The following is a 12,180-nucleotide window of genomic DNA, read 5'->3' as shown; positions in this document are numbered from 1 at the left end:
GGATGGATGTGAAGAAAAGCAATGAATGAATGAATCAGCAGTAGAACTGGAGGACTGTGGCAGGGCCCAAGACTAAGTAGGCTTATAATAGAGGTGAGTCCACCATTTTGTTTCCCATTGCTTCTCTCTGTCTGGTTTGAAAAAACAGTCTCTTGCCTGAGAAGAGGTATGGAGGGAATGACTAGGAGGAAGATCCTCATAAAGTGGGATAGCTTTATCATCTCTGCTCACCCACAAAGCACCACACCAGGGACATCACTGGTTTACATGTAAATTGATAAGTTAATATGAAATAATTTGATGAGAGAAATTGGAGAAAGACTTCTTGTAAGAAGAGCCACCTAAATTGATCCTTGAATGAAAGTAAGAATTCTGAGAGGAGGTGGCAGAACATATTTCAAACATGGGACATCACCTACAAGAAAGCATGGGATACTCTGTCAATGTAATATACTATCTCTTTAAATTTTGTTGCTGAATTAAGTCTCTGCTCAGAATTTTAAGAGAAGTTCTAAGTCTGAAAGACAGTTGCTGAGGGTTCAGTGTACCTCAGAGTTTTGAGGCAAGAGTTGCTGAGTTTTAAATGTGGGGTGCTATTATCAACTAGGAAGATTTGGACAACAAAACTGTGATGTGATTATGGGACAAATGTAATTTATATGATTATAGTCTGAACCAGAAAGAAAAGAGAAGGAGGTGAAGGGACAGATCTCAAAACCATTTCTCTAACTTCAAAGATGGAAATAATAGATTCTGCAGCTGCTTTGGAGACAGAAGTCTAGCTGAGCTAAGGAACAGACTGGAAGCAGGGAGTCACTCAGGGGATCAGCTAGTTGGTGTGTTCACCAAGCACAAGCATATCAACTCAGCTTAATTATGGATACATCAAATCAACACCGAAGATAAGTTCATTGAGGAATTTTAATAGACAACTCCTGAGACAGAAAGAAGACACTGACATTTGTAGTTTCCGGGTTTTGGGTTACTATGAGTGCATACATCTGTTTTCTCATTCATAAGCCAACCTGGCAGTTTCCTGTGTGTGCTCACTTTTCCCTAGACACTGGATGCCTTGGTAGGAGAGTATGGCTCAGGTTTGTGTGATTTATGCATTTGCTTTAATACATGACCTGTGATATTATTTCCTTTGGTTTATTAAGTAAATGATTATGTTTAAAATCTGAAAATGTCATTATTGTGAATAGTTTTGTGCATGGAAATATACAAATGTGGGTAGGGGGGAATGTATTCCCTCATGATAGGATTACATAAGTATCATTTATATGGAACTTTAAAGTTTACAGAGTATTTTACAAATATCTAATTTTATGCTCACAATAACCGTGGGATCTAGGTGCTACCATTACCTCCATTTTACAGTTAAGGAAACTGATAAGAGAAACAGATAAGAGAAATAATATGCCCAAGATCATATAGCTAGTAAGTATCTGAGGTTGGATTTGAACCCAGGTCTTCCTGACTCCGAGTCCAATGCTCTCTACAGCACTGACTAACTGTATACTCTACCCAGAACCCTTAGAGATTTTGAGTATAATCATGTTTGTCATAGTCCTTCTCTAGGAACCTAGAACTGCCAGTGTGAGAACAGATGAGAGTGAATGAGTCAATTCAATGTCCACACGCCCGTGTGAGAGATATGAGGACCTACCAGTGGGAGTAGTCATTCCATATACTTGTTACATCAAGTTGACAGTTTGACAGGAACCTAGATGATTAGGGAAGTCAATTCACCTGGTACACATAATGTTGAATCAAATAAAATGAACCATTCCACATTATATTTGGAAATCAAGTCTAATAGAAACACAGGTTTATTCATGTATGAATTACTTGGAGGCGTATCAACCAGCATGAATTTCCCACTGTTGTTTCCCTGTGCTTCTACCTTCATCTTCTTAGACAATTCTCTCTTTTTCTCTTCTTCAAAATTGTTATTCTTTGTATCTTAAGAATTTCATTCTTGAGAGTTTCTCATCTCACTTCTGGACTGGCTTCTATAGAATTTTAGCCCACAGTATCCTATTTATTCTTTATCTGAACCATTTGAAATCTGTTTTAAAATCTATGGTTGATATAGGACACTTTCTTTTCCTTCTCAATCACAAATTCTAAGATTGAGTGGTCACTTCCCTCCAAGGTTTCCATCATTTTTACCCAACAACTAATTCTATCTCATTGAAGAGAATAGGATGCAGAATAACAAGTCCTCTCATTGGTGCTGCCACCTTTTGAAGAATGAAATAATCATTAAGCAAGTCAAGAAACTATTAGCTTTATGCAGAGAGAGAGAGTTCCAGCAGATGCCTGGATAATTGAAGTCTCCCATATCTACTCTATCATTCCTCCATGCTGTTTCCTAAACTCCTCACATATCCCCTCTTTGCCTGGTTCTGTAGTACAATTTAATGATAATATTACTTCTGTTTCGATTCCTGTTGATTTTCACTCAAATACTTTCCATCTTTTATACACTGATTCTTGACTTTTCTCATCAGAGAAATATACATCACTATTTCATGTTTCCCCCACCAGCCCCTTTTACCTATCCAGTTTCTCTTAGATAAATATACCCTTCAGAGCCATATTCTGTGGGGAGGTATCAAGTAAACTCATGGAACACAATACACCCTGGGGGAGATGAAATAAATACACACACACACACACACACACACACACACACACAGAGAGAGAGAGAGAGAGAGAGAGAGAGAGAGAGAGAGAGAGAGAGAGAGAGAGAGAGAGAGAGAGAGAACGCTCTCCTGGTCACCTTCCCCGGGGTTGGTATCCAAGAGATAGAGAGATAAACCTGAATCAGTGAAGTTTCCTAGGGATCCTGACAATGTAACCCCTCCTGAACCACAAAGGCTCATCTAACTCCGAGTTTTCTTCTGAAGTCAGTTGAAACTGCCTACAAATTTCCCCCAATAGTGGCTGGTCTCTAGCTATCAACAGTGAGGTCCATTTTTCTACTTAAGTCCTCCAAGACTTGCCGCCCCCATATCCCTATAATGGTAATGATGGTGCAATGCAGTTTTGGCTGGAAGTGACTTGGTGTTGTTCCTTCCAAGAGTGCTGACACATCTCCTAGTTCTTAATGTCCCTATCCAGCGTTCTGAAAATTAGCCCCTTTAGACCCTGGATCTTTTCTTGTCCCTTATACCTTTCTGTGACTCCAGAACCCAGCAAAGTAGTCTATACATAGTAGGAGGTCAATAACTATTTGTTGGGGACAATAATATGGCTCCACTCTTGTGGTAAGAGTTATCATTGCTAGGTAAATGTCTACCACAACCTTATAGTCAGTCCCAATGTTTCCATTCAATTGAACAAATATCAAAAATCGACTCTCATTTAAGATATTGTGGACCAGGTTGAGTGTTAGCAAACTAAGGTCAGAGAAGAGATCAATTTCTCAGGAATGTTCTCTGTTATTTAGATTATTTTGTGTTTCTATGCCTCTTAAAATGAAAAATCCAATATTCAACTTACATTTCCATGTGTTTACTGAAGTACGTGCTGTAGATCACAGATGAATGAGGAGGAGAAGGAATATGGCTATTGAGAGCCTCTTAAAGTGCTTCCACTTAAGGGCATGTTCTGTCCACACCAAAGAGTATCTCATGCCAACTGCTGATATGCCCACATGAGCTCTAAGGCTTGCATGTTCATAGGATGACAAGAAAGTCTAGTTTAAATCTTCCTTCCTGTTATTATATACTCCCTTCAGTACTATTAGTGAATCTCACTTCCCCATCTCTGCCTTGGACTTACCATTGTTTTAATGAGAATTTGGAAAAGCTTCCCTCATTTTTAGGTCTATGCCTTGCAGTTTAGGAGGAATTATAAGCAATTACAATGCTTGAGGATGCTAAAGCAGGAGAAAGACCCATGGCCATCCTTGCAGGCTAATCAGATACTTCACATATGTAGATGTGATGAGAATCTGATAATAATCAGCGCCCATATGCTTATATGGCTCTGCACCTGGTCAATTATCTACATTCAAATAACTCTTTGGTGTGGAATATTTAACACAAAGGAAGGGGGCGATGGCTCTAGCCCAGTTTAGGAATTCAATAGACAAGCAAAACAAAATATATTACTTTATATTGCAATACTCAAATGGATCTATGATCTTAAATGATGTGGGTATTCCCTCCAGAAATTCAGATCACAACTCATTCATGCCTATTCATATTTTGTAACTCTTGTCTATGTCCAAAAGTCTACAATAGAGCATGTGCCCAACTTTGTGGGGACACATGTATATAGAGATATAGATATCAGAGATAAGGCAGAATGGTATTATGAGTAGAGTTGTGGATTTTTGATGAGTAGGTTCAAGTGTTATCTCTGACATATACTGACTGTGCATCCTCGGAAAGTCATTTAACTTCTGAATGTCTCAGGCAACTTTCAAAAATTATAATTTACAGAATAATTGCTGATCTACAGCATTGGAGTTTCTTCAATGGGGGTTTCCTAAACTAGAAATATAAAAAATGTAGCCCATAGTCTTCTTGAACTTTAGATTAAAATGAAATTTGTGAATATTTAACAAATTTAATAGAAATACAATGGGACATAGATAATGTTAATATATAGTTTCTAGTATAATATGTAGTCCACAGGGAATTTTATCTATAGGAAGCCCTTTGAGTTTTAACCCTTTTTTGACCATTGAACATTTCAAATCTAAAAGTATATGTGTATTCATGAACATATGTGTGTGCATTAGGGAACAAATCATACCCCAAATGAGTACTATTACTAAGGAGTTATAATAATATATCAGTTTATGTACAAAAATACACATATTCATAGGAATAATTATAACCAATGGTTGGTTTAACAGTCACTCATTGCTATAATTTCCCTCCTTACCTAATTCATACTGTAATTGCTTCTCAGCCTTTTGGCTAAGATCAAGTGTAGTAACTAATTCCTACTGTATACAGTATACAGTAGTTCAATATCTCCACCTGCCTACTGTGCACCTCAATCACGAGGTCCAACCAGGATCTCGAATGCAACATTTCTAAACCTAAACTGTTTATCATTCCTCTAAATCTGCTTTTCTTCCCAACTTCCCTATTTCTGTTGAGAGCACCACCATCTTTCTAGCCACTCAGGTTCAATGATCTTGGAGTAATTTGAACTCTCCCCTTTACCTTACTCTTTACATCTAATCAATTTCCAGGTTTCGGTTATCCTGATGGTGCAATGCCTATCACTCCTGCCCCTTCTCCCTTCTAACAGATCAGACCCTCATCACCCTGTCCTCAGACTCTTAACTGATCTTCCTGACTCCAGTCCCTTCTCTCTCCAATCCATCCTTCACATAGTCAAAACAATCTTCCATACATAATCTCTTAGCCCAAATAGACTGAGAGTGATCAAAATGATTTCCCTAATACACAAGTCTTTCCATGTCAGTACCCTGATTAAAACTCTTCAGTAGCTCATACTGTCCACAGTATGAAATACAACCTCCTTAACCTGGCATTTAAAACCCTCCATAGTCTAGCTTCAAACTATCTTCCCAGTCTTATTTCATATTATTTCCCTTTCACGTATTTTACCCTCTAATAAAACCAAACACCAGATAGTTATTCCCCTATTTCAACCTTCCATTTCTTCAATATATTCACACAAGCCATCCACAGTTCCTGGAATGTATTTCCTCTTTATATCTGTTTTTTGAAATTCTTCTCTTTTGTTAAGGTTCAGCTCAGGTGCTATCTCCCTGTGGACTCCTTTCCTGGTTCCACCCACTAGGTAATGTTCTCTCCCTCCTCAGATTTTCCTGGGGAATTTTTCCTGTTCTCTCCTTTGCCCCTCTCCTAGTCTCACAATCATTTGTTGCATGGTCGCACCCTCCTTAGTAGACTGTAAGGACCTTGAGGGTAAGAATTGTGTCCATTTTCATCTTTTTATCCCCAGGCAGTACTACAGTTCTTTGGACAGAGTACTACTCATGAAATATTGAATCGAACTGGTGACTCACTACTGAAAAGAGTTATCATTAAACCACTTTAAATTCCTGCTTAAAGACCTCATTATAGTTCTGGTTTAAATATGGAAGAGATCCTGGCCCTTTTAAAAAACAATTTCTGGTAGAAGCTTGGATTAGTAACTAGAAGGAAGTCTGTTTCAGAAAGTAATTTGTATCTCGTTATTGGGAAAATTCCTATGCAAGAGATCCACGTCTCGTTCCAGTTCCCACACTATTTACCAGCCAGCTGTTTTTACTTATCATCATCACCTGTAGGCCTCCTTAGCCAGACTCACTTGGGATTACTTCTTACCAGGCAGAGGAGAATAAAGGCAACGAATGCCAGTGTAATAAGCTATCCCGTGTCTGGGTTCTTTCCTCATTGTTGTGAACTTTCCCACCTGCCTGGCTGGCTCCTATTCCCCCAGTTCCTACAGGTCTGATGGCTCTGCCTTTCTGTCTCATCTGGGGATTCAGCCCCTGAAGACCACTTGGCTTCTGACAGTTTTTATGGACTCTCCATTATAGATGATGGAGTCCAGAGAGTGTCAGACAGACTTCAGTCTTTGATAACGATGTGACCTTGGGAAAGTCACTTTCACTCTGTTTGCCTCATATTCCTCCTCTGTGAAGTGAGATGTGTGGGTAGGTGGGGGGTGGATTGCATGGCCTCTGGGGTTCCTTCTGACTCAATCGATGATCTGTGATTAGTAAACTTGATTTTCATTTGCTCACCTGGCCTCTGAGCCCTGGCCTCCCGTGGAATCAGTCTGCTTAAAGCTCACCTTTGCATTCAACCTAGTGAAGAATGTTAGAAGAAAAAGGTTTCCACAGTAACTGGCAATGCATGTGTATATATTGTTGAGACAGGAGACAGTTTATCACTGGGCAATAAGGAAGCATTGTAGGCTCTGAAGCAGAGAAAGAATGGGATGAAAATAGGGTTTCAAGAATATTAATCTGGCAGTGATATTCAGGATGGATGGATAAGGGAGAGACTGGATGCAAGAAGATAGGCTCAGAGGCCATTGTAATTCAGGTGTGAGGGACGAGGGCCTGGGCTATGTTGGTAGCTATAGGAATGAAGAGGATGAGGATAAAATGAAAAGAGATTTCATCTGTGTAAACAAACATTTATTAAGCATGTACAATGAGCAAGGCACAGGGAAGATACAACATGTAGATAAAAACGTGGTCCCTTCCCTCAAGCAGTTTACAATTTAAATGGGGGATAAAAATAGAGAGGATGACTCAGGAGTGACTTATCAGTTCAATTCCACGTTTATTAGAATATTTATTTTCAGAGATGTCTCATAAAGGGAGGGGGACATGACTGTTGTCTTTGAGTATTTGGAGGGATCTTATGTAGAGTTGGGGTTAGATCTCAAGAGAGCCAAGCCAAGAGCAAGGGATACAAGTTGCAAAGAAGTCAATTTAAATGATGTCAGAAAAAGCACCCTAAAAATTGGGACCGTCCATGAGTGAAATGGGCTGCCAAGAGAAGGGAGGGGATTCCCCTTCTTGATAGTCTTCCAGCAGAGACTATATAACCATTTATTTTTTAAAACCGTTGCCTTCCATCTTAGAATCAATACTATTTATTGGTTCTAAAGCAGAATGGTAAGGGATAAGCAAAGAGAGTTAAGTGACTTTGCTAAGGTCCTATAGCTAGGAAGTATCTGAGGGCAGATTTGAACCCTCTAGGACTGCCTGTCTCTAGACCTGGCTCACAATCCATTGAGCCACCTGTATGCCCCCTGTATAACCACTTATTAAGTATGTGCTAAGGAATGGGGTTTGGCAGAAAGGGAATAGACACTTAACAAACTAAACATTTTAATAAATATCTTATTTGATCTTGACAACAACTCTATGATAGTTACTATTATTGTCCCCACTTAAAAACTAAGAAAACTGAGATAAACAGAAGTTAAGTGACTTGCCCAGGGTCACACAGCTTGTAAGTATCAGAGGCCAAATCTGAAGTCAGATCTTCCTGACTCCAAACCTGGTGCTCTAGCCATTGTTCTACCTGATTCTTTTTTCCACATAGACTGGATTAAATAACCACTGAGGTCCCTTCCAACTCTCAAATTCTATGATTAAATTCCATACTACATGGAAAGCACTGTTCTAGGCACTGACTGGAGATACAAGAATAACAAAATACCCCAGATAGGTGATAAGTGCATTAGGCAGCCCTCTAAGACTGTTAAGCTGTAGATCTAGTACTGATTCATATTGGCAGAGGGGGTTCCCTCACCTGGAAATTCCCTATGCTAATGAAATCACAGGTTCAGGTAAGTGGGGGATGGAGTGCATTAGAAAGTTACAATAGAAGAACAGTTCTTCAAAAGAAAGAATGAGTTAAGACAGACTCAAATAATGAGGAGGAGACAGATGATTCTAGCCAGGAAGCCTGAATGAACACTCAAGTGATTGTGGAAGCAAGCTAATAAATAGTCCAGTGTCAAATATCTGGGAAGTCTTCTCACTGGTTGAGGTGGGGACAGAGAGGGCTGGATATAGAACACTGAAATAAGGAAGAGCATCAGTGAATCTAAATCTGGGGTGAGTTGCTCTCTGATTGGCCATGAACTGTGTATTTTATGGGCCAGTTACCCCACCCCACCTGCCTTTTGCAGAAGAGGAGGAAGAGGAGAAAGAGAAGGAAGAACAGGAAAAGGAGGGGAAGAAGAAGAAGGAAAAGGAGGGGGAGAATAAGGAAAAGGAGAAGAACAAGAACAAGAAGAAGAACAAGAAGAACGATGGGAGGAGAGGAAGAAGGAAAAGGAGAACAAGAAGGAAAAGGAGAAGAACAAGAACAAGAAGAAGAACAAGAAGAACGATGGGAGGAGAAGAAGAAGGAAAAGGAGAAGAACAAGAACAAGAAGAATGATGGGGAGGAGAAGAAGGGAAAAAAAGGAGGAGAAGGGGGAAAAGAAGGAGTAGAAGAAAAAGAAAAGGAGAAGAGGTGGAAGAGGAAGGTTAGAGAAGGGGAGGAGAAGGAGAAACATTTATATGGAGCTTTAAGGTTTGCAAAATGCTTTACAAAAATTATTCCATCTAACCACTACACTATAAGGCAGGTGCTATTATCATTCCCATTTTACAGATGAGGAAACTGAGGTTGCTAGAGGTTAAGTGACTTGCCCAGGGTCCCAGATTCTAATGCAAATCTTCCATGCTTAGAATTTACAGTTCTATCCACTGCACCACTTAGCTTCTGCTTTACAATATAGCCTTGACCAGATTAATTCAAAATGGTTTTGATAATATAGAAAAAGTAGGCTGCAAACAACAGAAACTAAATGTATCTCACAAAGAAAAATATATTATATAAAGAAATACAAAAAAAAGAGGGAGGGGGGATACCTGGCTATCCATGAGTAGGGCTGAAAAAAGACCTAGAGGTACTAGTAGAAAACAACCCAACTTTGATCCAGAAATTAGTGTTGCTATGAAAAAGTTGGGCCAATGTGGGGGATGTATCACTAGGACTAGTGTGTCAGAATATGTCACTATGTGAACAGGCTATATATATAGTAGCAAGTGTGACCTGCAGAGATGAAAACTGCCAGTCCATTTTTACATCTGCCAACAAACATATTAAGCATTTACTTCAGGCTAAACCCTGGGGACACCAAGATAAAGCAAAAACTGTCCCTGTCTTCAAAATGCTTATAGTCTAACAGAAAAGCTAACATCCAGTGGGGGGTCACCTACATGAAGCAGCATCTTTCTTAGCAATCCAGTTGGTCATATGCCAAGACCTGGGATCTTGATAATTAACAATAAGTCACAAAAATGTATGCTTACACTAGGACTGGCTCTGAAGCCTCAGGGAGACAACCCTGGAAGCTTAAGCCCAGTATTAGAGTGGTACCAGATGACCTCATTAAGTCCAAAGTGAAGCTGTTCCAGGGGATCTTTACTAGGACGTGCTATTCCTGGTCTGCAGCCCTTGGGGTAATGAGGACATCCCAGGTCCCTCAGGAATTTACTGGGAATCCCAAGGGAATGAAAACAGTCTCCATCTTCCAGAAGAAGAGAAAGAGGCTGTCCTAATGTGCTGAAGGCAGCAGAAAAGGGAAGCAGAAAGAAAAGGGAATTATAGCCATCTTGGAGGATATTGGAGATTTCAGAGAATGCTCTTTTTTCCGAAAGGTGAAATCGTAAAAGCTGGGACAACAGGGAAGGAATCTGAGCTAGTAGGACAGATCACAGATCTGTTGCTTGAGCAATGAAGCGAAGAAAAGAACCAAAGTGTCAGCTGAAAAGATGTGTGGGGTCAGAAGAGGAGGTGTGGCAGTGAGCAGCCAGTTGGTTATTAGCTCTTGCCCCTGCTGCCACCACTGGAGGCTAGCAGGGAGAGCTTGCCCTTGTAGTTATGGCCTTGTGAATGTAACTCCCTTCAAAATGTCTGCACTCCTCCTCTTTGGGAGTGAGCACCATATGCTGGATAGCTTTCTGCAGATTGTGAGATAACCCAGGTGCAGCAGATTCCTTACAGGTAAGACTATCAGGTAGTATTGAGAAAGCATACTGATTCCAGCTTTGAAGATGGATCGCATCAGTTTCCTCTCTTCTTGATACATTCATCTATCAATTCACTTCTTCAGCAGACACTTATTGAATATTTTCTATTCTGTATAAAGCACAACAAGGTCACTGGGGTGGTAGGGAAAATACAGAGAACAAAAGAGAATTCTCCTTGCCTTCAAGGAGCTTACAGCCTTGCAGAAGAGATGAGGCATCACCAATGTTTTAATAAAGTTTTGGAGATTTCAAAGCACTTTCTCTCATTTGATCCTTCTAATAACTTTAAGAGGTAGGTATCATTGTCCTGATCTTTGAGGATGGGGAAACTGAGGCTGAGAGAGGTTTAAATGACTTGTCAGTCACATAGTAACTGTCTGATGTAAGATTTGAACCTGTCTTCCTAACTATAGACATTCAATAAAAGATTTAGGAAAGGAAAGAGATCACTTCTTTCTTCTTCTGTATTTCTGTGTATTATCTGAAAAATTAAGCAAGAAGATACAGAAAGAGAAATTCCATTTATAAAAGCTACAGATAGTATAAAATATATCACAGCCCACCTGCCAAGATATACATAGGAAGTATATAGCATAACACAATTATAAACTGTTCTTTACCCAAATAGATGCATATCTAAATAATTGGAGAAATATTGCTTATGGGTAGACAGAGCCAGTATAATAAAATATAATAAAAATGACTATACTATTTTACTATTATACAAAATTAATTTATTTTAGTGCCATACTCCCAAAGGAACTACTTGATAAAACTAAACAAAATTCATCTGGAGGAGCAAACAAAACATCAAGAATGTAATTGCAATTTATTTTCTGTTCTCAAAGCATAAAGTCATTGTGAAATTGGTAATGGGTAAAGAATAGAGAAATTGATCAATTGAATAAATCAGACATACATGATACAGAAGTTAACATAACATAGTTTGATAAATCCAAAGATTCCATCTATTGAGTCAAAAAGTAATTATTAGGGGAAAAAAAGTTGGGAAAACTGGAAAAGTCTGGCAGAAGCTAGTTATAGTCCAGCATCTCACAATATGTACCAAAAGAAGCTCCAAATGTGTGCATGTATTTTTTTTTAATTTGGTCAATTTCAAACAATATTCCTTGGTTACAAAAATCATATTCTATTCCTCCCTCTCCTCCTCCTGCCCTTCCTGTAGCCGACACACAATTCCACTGGGCATTACATGTGACCTTGATCAGAACCTATTTCCATGCTGTTGATGTTTGCACTAGGATGTTCATTTAGGGTCTATATCCCCAATCATATCCCCCGCGACCCATGTAGTCAAACAGTTGTTTTTCTTCTGTGTTTCTACTCCCACAGTTTTTCCTCTGAATGTGGAGTGTTCTTTCTCATATCCCTCCAAGTTGTTCAGCATCACTGCATTGCCATTAATGGAGAAGTCCCTTACATTCGATTGTAGCACAATGTATCAGTCTCTGTGTACAATGTTCTCCTGGTTCTGCTCCTTTTGCTCTGCATCAATTCCTGGAGGTCATTCCAGTTCACATGGAATTCCTCCACTTTTTTATTCCTTTGAGCATAATAGTGCTCCATCACCAACAGGTACCACAATTTGTTCAACCATTCCCCAA

At 39.4% G+C, this 12,180-nt stretch overlaps 1 protein-coding gene across 1 annotated transcript in view; it reads left to right on the top strand.

Annotated features, from left to right (window-relative positions):
* The first annotated feature begins 535 nt into the window (after positions 1-535).
* Positions 536-12,180, top strand: part of R3HCC1L (R3H domain and coiled-coil containing 1 like) — a 225,134-nt gene continuing 213,489 nt past the window's right edge. The window contains exon 1 of the mRNA XM_007478666.3: positions 536-1,094. The gene's annotated coding sequence lies outside the window, so the exon portion shown is untranslated. The remainder of the gene's footprint in view (positions 1,095-12,180) is intronic.

The sequence above is a fragment of the Monodelphis domestica genome, chromosome 1 (genome assembly GCF_027887165.1).
Source record: "Monodelphis domestica isolate mMonDom1 chromosome 1, mMonDom1.pri, whole genome shotgun sequence".
NCBI classification, from domain to species: Eukaryota; Metazoa; Chordata; class Mammalia; order Didelphimorphia; family Didelphidae; genus Monodelphis; species Monodelphis domestica.
Note: the sequence above shows the minus strand (reverse complement) of the source record. Positions and strands in the feature narration are given on the sequence as shown.